We start from the raw sequence: 16,971 nt of genomic DNA, 5'->3' as shown, positions 1-16,971 counted from the left end.
TTAGAACTAACCACACCAGTTTCCAAATCTCCATATCTCATCATATTGCATGAGAAAATTAACCAATACATCTGTCACATTTAATCTGTGTGTGTGTGTGTGTGTGTGTGTGTGTGTGCGCGCACTTGCGCATGCACACGAGTATGTATGCATGTGTGTATTAAGGAAGGAAGTTGGTAGAGCAATTTATGGCAACAAAGCTTCATATAGATTTTCTTAATGAATAGATATTTGGCAGCATTTTTCAAGTTAATGTTTCCAGGAATGAATTGGAGACAAGGCACCCACGTTAATGTGATTCTTTCTTATCCTTTGAGAGAATAATTGTTCTCCTTTTCTTTACAAGCAGCCCCAGGGGGAGTCTTAGATGACTTGGGTGATAGAAAGTATTTACAAATGTTTTCCTTTTGCCCCTAAGGAAATATTCTTGGCTAGTTCTATGTTTCTTCAAATGAGTTTGGGAACATCAGGACAGGGAAGGGTTTTCATGCATAGAGTTAGAGTTGTACGCTGAATTGTCTGCAAGAATGGGAAGCGCTTGTTATTATTAAAGTAGTCCTCAAGAACTTTCAGCCAGCTGCCCAGTAGTTTTGATGTTTCTGAAGATCTTCTTTCCAAACACCTTGCATTAAAATTTGCCAATGCATGGAATTTATTATACATTCTGGAGTTGACTACCGGTATAAATTGCTTTCTGGATAATTTCATTTTTATACTGTCTACAGGCACACCGATGCCTAATTTAAAGTCAATGTGTTTTGCAAAATGTCTTCCGCACTGTACATTTTCATTGCCATTAGTTTCCTGTGAGGAATTCAGGAAGGAACAATGGCTTGGAGTGCAAGGCAGATGTGTCCCCTACATATGAACCACTGTTAGAGTCAGGCAGTTAACTACATTCCATATTCTGCTGAATCACCACGTAATGGTTGGGATATTTATGTTTCATGTCCACATTTTATGAGGCATTTGCAGAATAAGAGGGGGCCAGGAGAAAGAACAAATTTTTCTTGCAGAGACAGCTATAAAGCAGTCATGTACAGTTATTGCTTGATGTATTTAATTTTTCAGACTGTTCCTGTTAAAGAAATTATTCATGGCATTTTTTTAAAGATGACAAGGAAGGCTTTATTTAAGGGGGGGCTACTATGATGGAGTTTTGTAGTAAGGGAGAGAATTCAGGCTCTACTGTGAATATGATGAGAAAAAGTGGGGATTTATAGCCAAGGAACAAAGGAGGGGATTCAGTGTATGGAAAAGTACTACAAGGTAGAATAATTATTTGCTAAATTGACTTAACAGGATTTTAGCTAAGCCAGGGTGATATAATATCAAAGATGAGGAATTTTTGCTAAACTGATTCAGCATGATACTTGCAAAAACTGGAATAAGCAGGCCAAGGACAGAGCCCAAGGTCAAAGCCTAATCAGAAGGAGAGCTCATAGAAACCTGACTTAAGCTCAGTCATGGAAAGAGTCTTTGTCATTCTCAAAGCCTGTGTTCTAGGATAGCTTACTCTACCAAACTAAATATTTAAAATTTTGATGAAATTTAGAGGTTAATCAAAAAGGAAATTATCCTGAAGTTGAAAATATTATTTGGGTAAAGTCTTTCTCCTTTTAACCTGGGTTTGTTAATAGCGTTATTTTCTCACCTTTGTTATGACATGATCTTATTTTCTAATATTTTTATTTAAATAATTCTTGCTTTTATTACAGATGCCAATTAATTAAAAATGAATTCTTTCTATGAGCCAAAAAATGTCTCTTTTAAAAAAGTAGGTTGAGGTCTCAGCTCCCTGAATAGTGGCATAAGAATCTAGGTGAACTCATTCTCACTTTAAAATAATGAAAACACAGGTAAAACCACTAAAAACTATGATTTCAGAACTCTGTCAGTTAACCAAAACCATAGATAGAGCTCAAAATTGTATTTCCAACAACTACTGTACCTTAGTAAAACAGTGGGGTCACAACTGAACATGGGTAAAGCAGCAGGGTTTATGATGTTTAATCTTGGTTATTTTCATGCCCTATCCCACCCTGTTCAGTGATATGAGAGCCAAAGCTGATAGCTTTGCAGCAATGGAGAGATCTGGCAGTGTCTGGAGGCTCACTAAATATACCATCCACAGAGAACAGTCAAGATTTTGCCCAACTTAAAATTCCTTAGGAAACTTGTATTTTCAGAGTGTGGGAACTAGGTGATTTGACTCAGAGCTCAGCTCAGCAAGATGGGAGGGGACCTACCCCCATACTTAAACCATAGCAAACAGCTGTCAAGATCTTAGCTACCTAAGGCTGTGATCTCATTTGGGATAAACTAGAGCAAGGCTGAGAATTTCAAAGGTCATAATGGAGAACAAGGCAACCATAGGAAACTTTGAAAAGTTCCAACATATTCCTGAGGACATATAATATTGTGCATATATGTAGGGTTGTGTGTCTGAGGAGAAAAGACCAGGGAAAGGAGAAAGAAACTCACCTCTGATTGACCCTGAGGCCCTACTCAAGTGGAGGTGAAAGCCAGGCTGTCTTGTAAACTGCCTGAAGTTTTAAATCATGCCTTCTTACACAGATAACTTTGGCAAAGTGTGGAAAAGAAGACAAAGACAAAAACAAGCAAACAAACAAAAAACAGAAAAAAACCCCCAAACTGCTGACTAATCATTGGCTGACCAACAAATTATAATGACCCAGGTGTGATTTTTAGGAAGCCTAACCTAAAAATTAAAACAAGAACTTAAGAGAAAAAAGGTATCTGGAGACTCAGAAGCTACACAGTGAATGAAATAAGAATTAGTCTAGGAAAGTCACTAAATTAATAAGCAGCAAGAAAAAGAACAACAAGAATAAAAACCAGCAACCAATCACAACAAATGTTAGGAGGTGGGTGGAAGAACCTGTTATCAGAATTGTTATGACATATTATCTAAAATGCCCAGTTTACAACAACAACAAAAATTTATAAGACATGCAAAGAAACAAGCAACTATGTTACATACACAGTAAAACAAAACAATACAACAAAAAGCAGCCTACAAAAAATACCCCTCATAAACTTAATTGAAAAAGATTTTAGGTCAGGTATAAATATTTCCAAAGAATTAAACAAAACTGCATCTAAAGAATAAAAAAAAGTATTACAAAATAATAAAAAAAGTATAAAGGTATAGAAATTATAAAAAAGAGCTATAGGCATGCACTACTTAATGAAGAGGATACATTCTGAGAAATGCATTAGCTCATTTTGTCACTGTGCAAACATCACAGAGTGCACTTATACAGACCTAGATTGCTCCTAGGCTACTAGCCTGTACAACATGTTACTATACTGAATACTGTAGGCAATTGTAACACAATGGTCATTATTTAAACATAGAAAAGGTACAGTAAAAAAATATGATATAAAACATAAAAAAATGGTACTCCTGTATAGGACACTTACCATAAATAGAGCTTGCAGGATGGGAAGTTGCTCTGAGTGAGTCAGTGAGTGAGTCCTGAGTGAATATCAAGGCCTAGGACATGACTGTACATGTCTGTGGAGTTTATAAATACTCTCCTTAAAGCTCTCCCCCTGCTTCCTCTGACAGGGTCAGGAATAGAACATTGAAGCTGTCAATGTTGCTCCATGAATAGGGAGTTGAGTGGGATTGGTTGGAAATATTAAGGAGAAACTGGCTGTGTAAGACATAGATCACTGTAATAGTGACTGTGAGGAGGGAGTGAAAGGTAGAATGAGGATCAGTAGGAATAAGAAATCAAAATGGAAAGATAAAGGAACATAGGGGATTGTCATGGCAACATGGTTTTGGTTATTGCATGTTGGATCAGTAGTCAGAACTAGCTTTGTGGTATTCATAAAAAAAAGAGGGTGCTTAACATGGAAAGGGTGTGAAACTGAGAACTCAATATTTTGACTTCGGAAATTTCTTTTTGGTTTCATTGACCCTATCTGGCACCAAGGGCTCTCTCTGGCATTGAACTGATGGGAGAAATAAAACTTGTCTATGATATATATCATTACAACTTGAAAACATTTCCAAAGTACAGGGACAGGCTGGATCAACACTATCACAGAAAGCTTTCACTAAATTAAGTCATTAGTGACACTTAATACTTGTTAAGATAGCACCTGTGGATCTGTATTTTTATACAGGATCTTAGGTCCTCAACACAAAATTTACAGCAATGTACTCTGAAGACCATCAAGCTAGATCTAGGATATAGCAACTCCTGAATATGTAGTGCTGGGTGGGCAGGCTCTTCTGTGCCAAAAGAGGTCAGTGGCCAATTGATTGGGATATAGTCTGTGTACTCAAAATTGAGGTGCTGTGATGAGAGGGAATCTATTTTCAAGTCTCACAGATATAGCTCCCATCAGAGAAAAAAATTGCATATACCTATTCATCTGGGATGGACATAATTAGAACTCACTATGTTTGGACCTCACTAAGACATAATGGAATATTAGTCAAAATTCTTCCACATTTCTATTATATTTGCATTTTAATTTCTCAATTAAAAATATCCACCTTCATAAAGCAATAAATTGGTATCTTGAAAAGTCAGTCTCATCTGAATTTGATTTCAGTAAATTGGTTTTCTGAATCAGAGCTGTGAGTGCCCATATGAAGTGACTTTAATTTACTAATTCTTGCCAAGAACTTAACTTGAGAGTCCCAAGCATATTGTAGCACCACATGTCTGCATAATGAAAGGGTGACCAACCACATTTAGCGTTAGATAGACCAGGTTTTTAGATCCAACTTCATCTCTGTATTGCCTTGGACAAATGTCTTAATTCCCAGAACCACTATTTCCTCATTTGTAAAGTAGGAACAATAAAACATACTTTATAGAATTATTGTGAAGTTTGGAGATGTGTGTATACATATATAGCACACTTTAAATTTTTACTAAATGATAGTTGTTATTAATATATAAAATAAAACCTTAGAATCCAAGTTGTTTTCAATAACTAAACAGCACCATCAAATCAGAGTTCTTGCTCCCTAACCATATAAAACAATAATATTCATATAAATCCCTCAAATATTCCAATAAATACTTACTGAGCATCCAACATGTACCTGGCACTATGTTCCAAATTGGATATACCAGTGAATGAAATCAGACAGGCTACTCCTTATGATGGGAAAATAGTTCAGTGAGAATCAGTGAGGTTCCAAGTGTATCCATATTCAAGGAGGGTTTGATACTCTGTATCCTGTAGCTACTCTCTGTTTGATTCTCCATCTTCTAGACAATAAAAATCAGGAATAGATCTTCATATTTGACTGCTAGAAGAAAGTATCAAAGGGATCTGGGCAAATAAATTCAAGAGAAAACTTCCCAACATAGCCTGGGGCAGGCCAGAGAAAACTCTTATCTGAGAACAGCAAGATCCTGGCTTTCATCAACCTTATGCTCCCCTCCCTTTCCCAGACTTTCCAATGGGAAGTTTTAAGTGTGCTTGTATCTTTCTTGGGCCCAGACTCTTCCCTGATGGTCAGCAGCCTTCTCTGCCCCAGGAAAGATAGTTAGCACAGTCTCATTCACTCTGGTTATTTACATCCCTCCTTCTACACCAGTGGACTTCTTGTTAGTTGTCCCCTGGGGTAGACATTTTTTCTTCTTGATGGAAGTTACTTCAGTTCCTCACTTTTTCTATTGAAAAAATTTGGTTTTATACAAGAAAAAAGTGATCTTCCATCTTGCAAACTGTGCAGCACATCTCTTCAGATTGTAAACATTATCATTATCCCAAAGCTACCAAAATTGAAGCCATCTGTAAGTGTGACTCAAAAATGATTAGATAAAAATGACTCTCCCTGTACAGTACAATGCGGGGTCCTCAGATTTCTTGGCTGAGAGGTGACATCTGCATACACAGTAATTAAGGCACCAAGTTTGGGGGTCACTGTGGCCATGCCCAGGGTGGCTTAAGCCAAATCTGGTCTAGTTTTAAGAAAATGTTATATTAAAAGTGTAAGCTGAACTATTTTACGTTTGTAGCATCTTAGGAACCACACAAATAGCTCAGAGATCTTCCATCAGACTGCCTGCATTTGTCCTTTCCCACCACACCCAGCACCCCAGGGCTTTCTTATGAGAACACTCCCAGCCCAGGAACTGAAATTGGCAGCTATTGAGCACAAGCTACTTTGTAAGAAGGTCATGGTGACTGTGATTTCTGGCCTGAAGATTTCAGTTTGTAATAGATGAGGTGTCTGGGGAAAGCTTCAGGGAAAAGAAAAATGAGTAAATAGGCTCTGGTCTGTACCTCCTGACACCCTTCACTTGACCTACTGGACCTGCAGAGATTGTGGATGTTTTTGCTTCAATGGCGCCAGCATTTTCCTATTGTTCATGAATTTGGAATATCATTTGATATATGTCAACTTCTCTCACATTACAATACCAAAATTCATTGCTACACCACATTTCTCCTTTGAATAATGTTGTCCCAAGTGGTGGGAAAACATTATTTAAATTAAACTAAAAGAAAGCACCGCTCCTTGAGTTACAAGCCAAACTCTCCACAAGTAAAAAAAAAGCCCTTACTAAGATGTAAAATAAAATGGCAGGCAAATCTGGAATGTTTTATTGTATGATATTTGAAGGAAAATCCAACATTATCTAAGCAAAGGGTTCAAATGATTTTCAAGCAACAATAAGCTAATGATTATTACGTATTAAAGGAAAAGAGAGTTAAGCCTGTGTAATGCACACATCAAGGGTATTTGAGTGAGTTGACGTGAGCGAAAGAGGTAGCTGAAAGACAAAGCAAAAATACGAAATCTAAAAGTAAAGGGGAAGGTTTAAGAAGTAGGACATCAAAGAGATTGAGTTAGAACTCTGAACAAGAAAGAGGCTAAAGGATTCAACATTAGTCAGATAAAAGTATAGGCTAGTACATAACCTTGAGAAATTTACCTACTTATTGGAAGATCTGAGGGCATCATGTGAATAATATTGTTTTATACAGTTAGGAAGAAAAAATTGTGAATGAATGATGCTGTTTAGAATTTACTGTTATTTAAAATAACTTGTATTCTAAGGTTTCATCTGATATCAGATGAATATATATATATGAATATATATTATATATATATTTAATTAAAGTTTATTGGGGTGACAATTGTTAGCAAAGTTACATAGATTTAAGGTGCACAATTCTGTAATACATCATCTATATATCACATTGTGTGTTCATTGTGTGCACCACCCAGAGTCAGTTCTCTTTCCAACACCATATATTTGATCCTCTTCACCCTTATCTACCACTGCCCTCCCCCCTTACCACTAAATTATTGTCTGTCTCTGTGAGTTTTGTTTATTCATTTGTTTTTCTTGTTCTTTTGTTGTTTTCAGTTTTATATACCACATATCGGTGAAATCATATTGTTCTCTACTTTTTCTGTCTGATTTATTTCACTTAGCATTATAATCCCAAGATCCATCCATGTTGTCGCAAATGGCACTATTTCATCTTTTTTTATGGCAGAATAGTATTCCATTGTGTATTCATACCACAGATTCTTTATCCAATCATCTATCAAAGTACATTTTGGTTGTTTCCATGTCTTGGCCACAGTAAATAAAGCTACGATGAACATCGGGGCTAATATCCAAAATATATAAGGAATTCATACAACTCAATGGCAAGAAAACAAACAATCCAATTAAAAAATGGGCAGAAGACCCGAATAGACATTTCTCCAAAGAAGACATACAAATGGCCAATAAACATATGAAAAAATGCTCAACATCACTAATCATCAGAGAAATGCAAATAAAAACCACAATGAGATATCACCTCACACCAGGTAGTAAATATTTAAGGTGCTTTCTCATCCATAAAATGACAGTTAAACTCTACCTTATTGGGATGTCATGAGGGTTGAATTAGATTATGTATGTTACATATAAACATATACAATGATTAGCATTCTGAATGACACATAATAAAAAGCACAGTCAGTGGCAGCTATCATCATCATCATCATCATCATCATCACCATTACAAAGCCTGTTTCTGAAAATAAAAATTATTACTTATACAGGAGCATTGATAATGTACAGAAGAACCAATAGGTTTTAAAATAGACTGTGTTGGACACAGTTATGCTTTTAAAACATTGCAACAAAAGGAATTACAAGGAATCCAAGTAATATTCGTAAATAAAACTCTCAGAGAACATCTGTGGTAAGCAGAACAATGCTCCTCCCAAGGATGTCCACACCTAATTCCTTGAACCTGTGTGTAAGTCATCTTCTATGGCAAATGAAGCTTTGAAGGTATGATTAAGTTATGGACCTTAAGATATCCAGTCAAGATGGCAGAGTAAATCCTGTGCTTACCTTCTCTTGTCACCACATCAAAATTACAACTAAACTACAGAGCAAACATTATTGAGAATTGCCTGGTCTAGCTGAACCAAAGCCCTACAACTAAGGACATACAGAAAAAGCCACCTCAAGACTTGTAGGAGGTGCAGAAATGCAGAATGAGCTGGACCCACACTCAGAAGTAATCATTCAAAATCAGGAGGTCCCCACCAGTGGAGCCAGGGGTCCCATCCCCATACTAGGCTATACAGTCTAGGGTTTCAGTACCAGGGAGTGAAAACCAGCAGAGATTGTGGCCGAGTGGGGCAGAGAACCACTGTAGTCCTAGTTGCTTCTCTTAAAGGGCCCCCACACAGACTTACTTGCTGATGGATTCACTCACTCTGAGCTCCAGGGCTGAAGCAGCAGCTGAAAAGATGTCAGGAATGTACAAGGAAGAGTGATTTGTCTGGTTTCAAAGCAGCTTTCTCCTGGACAGAGAAACTGGAGGAAGCCATTGTTTCTTTGTTGACACACACCATCTTTGCATGCAGACACAGGGGGACACCATATCTGAGTCTCCATCAACCTGGCTAACACTGTTCATTCACTCTACATGGAGATTCTGAGACATCACCCCGACTAAATTCGCGGCTTACACAAAAGCTTCCAGTGGCTTTTTTGTACAAATGACTTACATTGGAGCATGCTGCAAACTTTCCTAAAATCTCTCAAAGGTTTACAAAATGCAAACAAGAAGCATCTGGCTTTGGCATGTGCCATACCTTAGGCTGAGCAACCCTAAGGCCAGCACTCGTGACAGCTGGCCTTGGTTCACAGCTTGGCCTTTCCAGGCACCTCCAAGCACAGTATGAGTGGCAGCCATCTGCAGATTGCTTTGTGGCACATACAAGGTAGCCCTGGGCAGGGCAGAGGCTGCTGCTGAACTTGGCCTGCAGTGAGGCCCTTTCCAGGGGGTTCCAGGCTTGCACACCCTGTGGCCAGCTTTGTACCAAGTTAGAGCATCACCTGGCAGCCTCCAGGGACAACATAGTCAAAGGGCAAACTGGTTAGTCACCAGAGCCTGGCTAAAGCAAATCCTGTTCTGTAGGGTCAGTCCTTGACCCATGACTCCTCCACTGTACTCACAGCCAATCCTCACATCAAATGAGCCTGAGAGCCAATCTCTCCTGTTTACATGCAAAGAGCAACCAAGGCTCAATTACAACAGGAAGACACACACAACATACAAATGGACACTTCTACAGCATCTGCCTCTAGGGATTAGGGAAACTGGGCCACTAACTCCCCTACAACATATAATATATAAGGCCACTCTACTAAGACTAGCAGCCCTACCTACTAAATAGAAACAAACACAGAGAAGCAGCCAAAATGAGAAGACAAAGAAACATGTCCCAAATAAAAGAACAGAACAAAGCTTCAGAAAAAAGAACTAAACAAAATGGAGACAAGCAATCTACCAGATGCAGAGTTCAAAATGCTGGTTGTGAGGAAGCTCAATGATCTCACTGAGAACTTCAACAAAGAAACAGGAAACATAAAAAAGAAACAGTCAGAAATAAAAAAAATTACAATAACTAAAGGAAGAGTTCATTGGAGGGAATCAACAGTAGATTAGATGAAACAGAGGATCAAAACACAATTTAGAAGATAAAGTAGCAGAAAACACTCAACCACAATAGTAAAAAAAAAAACAAAACAAAAAACTGAAACAGTGAGAACTTAAGGTGACCTTAGCACAACATCAAGCACACCAACATTCACATTACAGGGGTACCAGAAGGAGAAAGGAGAGAGCAAAGAATTGAAAACCAATTTGAAGAAATAATGACAGAAACTTTCCTAACCTGGTGAAGAAAATAGATATACAAATCCAAGAAGCACAGCGTGTCCCAAACAAGATGAACTCAAAGGGACACACACCAGGACACATAATAATTAAAATGTCGAAGGTTAAAGACAAAAAGAGAATGTTAAAAGCAACAAGAGAAAAGTAGTTAGTTACCTATATACAAAGGAGCTCCCAGAAGACTGTTATCTGATTTCTCAACAGAAAATTTGCAGGCCAGAAGGGGAAAAAATGGGGTAGCAATACTTATACTAGTTAAAATAGACTTTTTAAAAAAAGAAGCTAAGGGCCGGCTGAGTGGCTCAGTTGGTTAAGAGCTCGCTCAAGAGCTTGAGCTCTGAGCAACAGCAGTTCGAGTCCAGCCCAAGCTGAGCAGCCGCTGAGCTGCCAACAGGTAGCAGGATGGCTCAGCTAAAAAAACCAAAAAAAAAAAAAACAAAATAAAAAAAGAGGCTATAAGAAGAGACAAAGAAAAACCTAATATTCCCATATTTGTGTATTTATCCAAAGAAATCCAAAATGCTAATTCGAGGGGATGTATGCATCCATATGACCATTGCAACATTGTTTACAATGGCCGAGATATGAAGGCAAGCCATGTGTCCTTAAACAGATGAATAGATAAAGAAGAAGTGGTACATATATATAATAGAATATTACCCAGCTATAAAAAGAATGAAATCTTGCCATCTGCAAAAACATGGATGGACCTAAAGGGTATTGTGCTGCATGTAGTGAGTCAGATAGAGAAAGACAAATATCATAGTATTTCACTTATAAGTGGAATCTAAAGAACAAAATAAACAAACAAAACAAACAAACTCATAGATACAGAGAACATTTTGATGGTTGCCAGATATGAAGGGGGTTTGGGGTGGGTGAAAAAGGGGAAGGAACTAAGAAGTACAAATTTGTTGTTACACAGTAGACATAGGGATATAAGGCATAGCATAAGGAATATAGTCAATGATATTGTGATAACTATATATGGTGTCAAATGGGCACTAGATTTTTTGGTGTCAAATGGGGTTGGAGGGCAGGGTAAAAAAACAAAGGGATTAAGAAACACAAATTGGTAGTTATAAAATAGTCATGGGGATGTAAAGTAAAGCATAGGAAATATATTCAAGAATATGGTAATAATTATGTATGGTGCCAAGTGGGTACTAGACAAGTCAGAGGCATAACTTTTTAAATTATATAAATGTCTAACCATTATACTGTTGCAACTGAAATTAATATAAAATAATATTGAATGCCAATTGTAGTTGAAAAATTAAAAATCACAGGGAGAGCAAAAGGAGAACAGAGGTTCTGATTTCCAGGTATAAGACAAATAAGTCTTGGGGATGTGATACAAAGCATAGGAAAAAAAGTCAATAATATTGCGCTAACATGGTGTGGTGTTAGATGGTTGCTAGACTTATCATAGTGATCATTTCTTTAGGTATACAACTGTTGAATAATTATGGTGTACACCTAAAACTAATACAATATTGTATGGTGTATATTAGCTATATTTCAATAAAAATTGAAAAATAATAATATTGTGATAAGTTTATAGCATGACAGATGATTACCAGAATTAGTGGGTTGACCAGATTGTAAGGTATAAAAATGTTGAATCACTATTTTGTACATCTGACACTAATATAACCAATATAAGATTGTATACCAACTATACTAATATTTTAAAAAATTTTAGAAAAAGAAAGAAGATTATGAACCTTGAGATGGACATATTATTCTGCATTATTTGGTTGGGTCCAGTCTAATTACTTGAGTCCTTAAAAGTGGAAGAGAGAAGCAAAGAGTGGGTCAGAGAGATGGAACATGAGAAAGACTCGACACACTGGCATGGTTAGCTTTGAAGATGGAGGAAAGAGGCCATAAACAAATGAATGCAGCTACCTCTAGAAGTTAGTATTGACTCAGTTTATAGCTGAGAAAAAAGGAACCGCAGTCTTCCAACTGCAAGGAATTGAACTCTTCCAACAATCTGAATGATCAGGAAAGGGGTTCTCCCTCTAAAAAGTCATACAACCTGCTGATACTTCGATTATGGCTTGGTGAGACCTGTACCAGACTCTGATCTACAGAACTGTAAAATAATAAGTGTATGTTATCTTAGCTACTATATTTGTTGTAATTTGTTATGGCAGCAACAGGAGACTAATCCATATCTCAAAATAAAAGATGTTCCTGCAGAAAGCCAGTGTCACTGGACAGGAAAGACAAAGGGAACTAACATTATAGACATCTCCTATGAGCCATATATTATTTTATACTTCAAAACTCAAAATAACCCAGTGAACTATATATTATTTTCATTTTATGACTGAGTAAACAAACTCAGGGAGGAAAGTTAGTAAATTACACAACACTAAACTGAGTCCAAAGTTCATGCTGTGAGTAGTTTATCACCCTTCCTCCCCTATGCTTGGAATATTAAAGAGGAATATTATGAACACTAAAGCAATAAGTGAGAGGTTGAACTCATATATTTCTTCTAGCTCTGAGACCTTTTTTCATTTGGATGATAAGTTTTTTTTCTTTACTTTCCACAGAAAATTTGGCTTTGTATAAATAAATTTCTAAAGCATTACATTTCACCCTGTTGCACAAAGCTAACTTTGTCTCACTCCACCGCTCATGCTGATGCTGTCCTTACAAAGTCTTATATTTAAATAGACTCCAGTCAACTGTAGTAACACAAATGCACTGTTAATGATAAGAAAACCTTGCTTAAGAGTGTAACTCAGAAACTTTGAGGCTTGCTGTACAAGGAATATCTCCAGTGGATAATGATAAGGGATTGCAGAATCCCAATCATATCTCTTAGCCTCATCTGATCATTCAAACTCTTCCTTATTCCTAAAGTTGACCCGATGTTATCATCTTATGTGAAAGCTCAGAACTTGGCTCCTCTAGAAACAGCAGATGCAGGCTGGTTCATTCAAAAGCCTTTCCAGGATTTTTGCTCAAGATGGTGGAGTAGGTAAACATTATGCTTGCTTCCTGTAACGACCACATCAAAAATACAACTAAACTACAGAACAACCATCATTGAGAATTGCCTGAGGTCTAGCTGAACAGAAGCCCTACAACTAGGGACATATAGAAGAAGCCACCTCGAGACTGGTAGGAGGGGCAGAGACTCCAAACAGGCTGGTCCCACACCCACATGTGACTCTTAAAACTTAGGAGGGGGCCGGCCAAGTGGTACGATGGTTAAGAACTGGCCTGGGACACCAGAGGGCCCCGGTTCGGATCCCACATATGAGGGCCAGTGACACTGCCCTCTACAGCTAAGATGCTGAACAACAGCTCAACCTGGAGCTGGGCTGCCATGAGTCACCTGCGATGGCGTAGGCTGCAACTCCTGTGGCAGTGGGTTGCCATGGGCTACCGTGTGTAGCCAGCAGCCAGCGTGAGCAGCCCTCGAGCCACAGTGAGCGGCCGTCCAGAAGCCGGCAACTGATCTGCCTCGCCTGGGAAGAGCGCAATGATGATGCCAACTTGGGCCAGTGAAACAACGTCCTCCACAACTAGACTGAAGAACAAAAAAAGGACAGCAACTTGTCTGTCCCCTTCCCCCAATTCCCCAGTGCTGTTCCATCCCCCAATTCTCCAATTAAAAAAAAAAAGAATTAAACAAAATGGAGACAAGCAATCTACCAGATACAGAATTCAAAACACTGGTTACAAGGATGCTCAATGATCTCACTAACTTCACCTCATATAATAAAAATATAGCTTATATAATGAAAATAAGGAACAGGTTTAGAGAGACTTTAACCTTTCCCTTGTTGAACATAGGAGGCCAGATCACATCTGCCACATATCTTGGTTCTTGACCTTAAGAAACTCTTCCCCTCCCCCACCTGCTCCAAGCAAATGACTCTTGTCCTTTGATTTAGACCCCGCTATTATGTAAAATGCTGACTTTATTTCCATATACATACACAAAATCTTTTTATACAGTTTGCCAAAGAATGGTATTTATGTCCCTAGTGAACCTCAAGATAATTTAATTGATGATATTCAAATTCATTCATATTTTTTATTTTAACAATTATGACATTATTTTAGTATGTATACTTATTTTATTTTTATGATAAAATTTTAACTAGAATATCAAAATAATAATTTAACTGATATTGCTTGTAATAAGTTTTAAAGTGGACTTGAGTTAAAGGAAAATACTTTTGCATTCATCCATGAAGGGGTGACTCATTAATTATGCCATAAAAAAACTAAGTGTCTCTCAATAGATGAATGACTAGAGATACGGTACATATCCACAATGGAATATCACTCATCCATAAAAAGAATGAAATCTTGCCATTTGTGCCAACATGAGTTAACCTAGAGTGTATTATGCTAAGTAAAATAAGTCAGACAGAGAAAGACAGATACCATATGATTTCACTTATATGTGGAATCTACAAAAGAAAAATAAATGAGCAAAAACAAAACAGAAAAAACTCATAGATAAAGAGAACAAACTGATGCTTTCCAGCTGGCAGGGGGTTCAGGGGATGGGTGAAAAAAGTGAGATAATTAAGAAGTACAAATTTTCAGTTACAAAGTAGTCATGGGGATATAAAGCATAGCACAAAGAATATAGTCAATAATATTGTAATAAACTATGTGTGGTGCCACATGGGTATCACACTTATTGTGGTGATCACTTCATTAGGTATGTAATTGTATAATCACTATTTTGTACATCTAAAACTAATATTGTATGTCAATTACAATTTTTTTGAAAAACTAGAAAACTGGGCAAAATATATGAAACATTTGCTTTTAGTCACTGGAGAATAGGCAGGGCCAGACTATCATACCTGAGCAAGTAAGAGTGATAAGCCTAATGATCACCCTGGCCATCTGCTTGGAAGCATATTCTAGAGCACAACACAGGAAGGATACATTAAAAAAGCCTGGTGGTCTCTTGGGTTTATGAGTGATAGCTCAGAGTTCAGGAATGCTAAAACAGCTAGAATTTGTGGGACAATATACCATATAGTAAGGAGTTACACAGTGAAAGTGCTCTAGAAGACTGCATTGCATCTTTGACTGAATACTAATATAAATGTGCATATGATAAAACTTTATAAGACCAGAAGAAAAATAACTGCTAGGAAAAGAACAATTATAGGATGCTTACAGGCTAAACAATTCATAGAGCTTGCACAGGGCTTGCAATCTTTTCATTTTTCACTACCCAGAGTGAAAATAGATGGGTCATTTAGTAGAAATCTCAAAAGTATCACTTGGAGTCCTTAAATAAAGCATTCCTCTAATAAACTAAGGTTCTCAAGAGCTGTCTTAGAAATGCTCAAAAAAATAAGATTTGAGGGAATTTAGCTGCTCCATAAGTAATTTAACTACCTTACAGAAAGACTTAATAGTCATTAAAAAAAATACAACAAAATCCGAAGAACTAAAAATCAAAATTCAAAATGTCTGGCACCCAGTAAAAAATTACTAGACGTGTACAGAAACAAAAAATATGACTCATAATTAAAAGAAAAAATAACATATGTCATCATTGAGAAAGGATGACAGAGATGATAGGAATAGCAGAGGAAGATATGCAAACAAATATAAATATGCTCACTATGAGAAAGGGTTTAAAGGAAATGTGATCATGATGCAAAATATAAGAAAGAACCAACTGGAAATTCTAGGCATGAAAAATGAAATATAGGAAATGAAAATGTCATGGGTGCATATAGCTGTATATTAAATACTGCAGAATAAAAGATCAGATCTGAAGACAATGCAACATGAAAAATACAAAGTGAAGCACACAGAAGATATAAAGACTGATAAATAGAAGAGTTTTAGTGAACCAAGGTACAATTTCAAATGGTCTAACAATTTGAATCCTAGAAGGGAAGGATTTAGAGGGAGGAACAAAAAGTATTTTAAAATATAAATGACAGAACATTCTACATATTTGATGAAAACTATAAGCCCAGAGGTCCTATAAAATCAATGAACCCTAACTAAGATGGAGAAACACAAAGAAAATCACATCAAAGCATATGATAATCAAATTGCAGATAACCAAATATAAAGACAAATTCCTAAAAGCAAGCAGCAGTGAGGGGACTACATACATAGTACCAACAAAACAAATAATAGCAAATTTCTTGTCAGGAGCTTTACAAGCCAGAATATAATGAAACATTTTTTTGTGTAATGAAAGAAAAAAAAATAAAACTTTTAATCTAGAATATTATGCCCAGTGTAAATATATTTGTAAAGTGTAAATGTGCAGTGGAAACATTTTCACATAAACAGTAGATGGGAGAATCTCTTGCAAAAGACCAGCAGCAGCAGTACTTAAAGAAATGTTATCAAAAGTTAATTAGGCAAAGGAAAATGATACCAGATGGAAATGTCTATATACAAGGAAATGAAGAATATAAGGAATAATATGTACATAAGTGGGTACATATAATATTTTTATGTGGATAAAAACAACATTTTTTTCACTTAAGTTTATTTTGTGAAAAATTCACTTTTTAAAACAAAAAACAATAACATAAAATGTATAGTGGGATTTATACTATATGTAGAAATAAATCCTATAGGAACAATATACAAATAAAAAGTATATAGCTATAAGATTATTATATTATATATGAAGAGATTTTTTTTAAAAATTTATTTATTTATTGTTAGTTTCAGGTGTACAGAACAATGCAATAGTTACCCTTTTCACCCTCACAAATTAACAACCCCCCA

The sequence above is a fragment of the Hipposideros armiger genome, unplaced genomic scaffold (genome assembly GCF_001890085.2).
Source record: "Hipposideros armiger isolate ML-2016 unplaced genomic scaffold, ASM189008v1 scaffold_490, whole genome shotgun sequence".
Taxonomy (NCBI): domain Eukaryota; kingdom Metazoa; phylum Chordata; class Mammalia; order Chiroptera; family Hipposideridae; genus Hipposideros; species Hipposideros armiger.
This window is presented reverse-complemented; position numbering follows the sequence as displayed.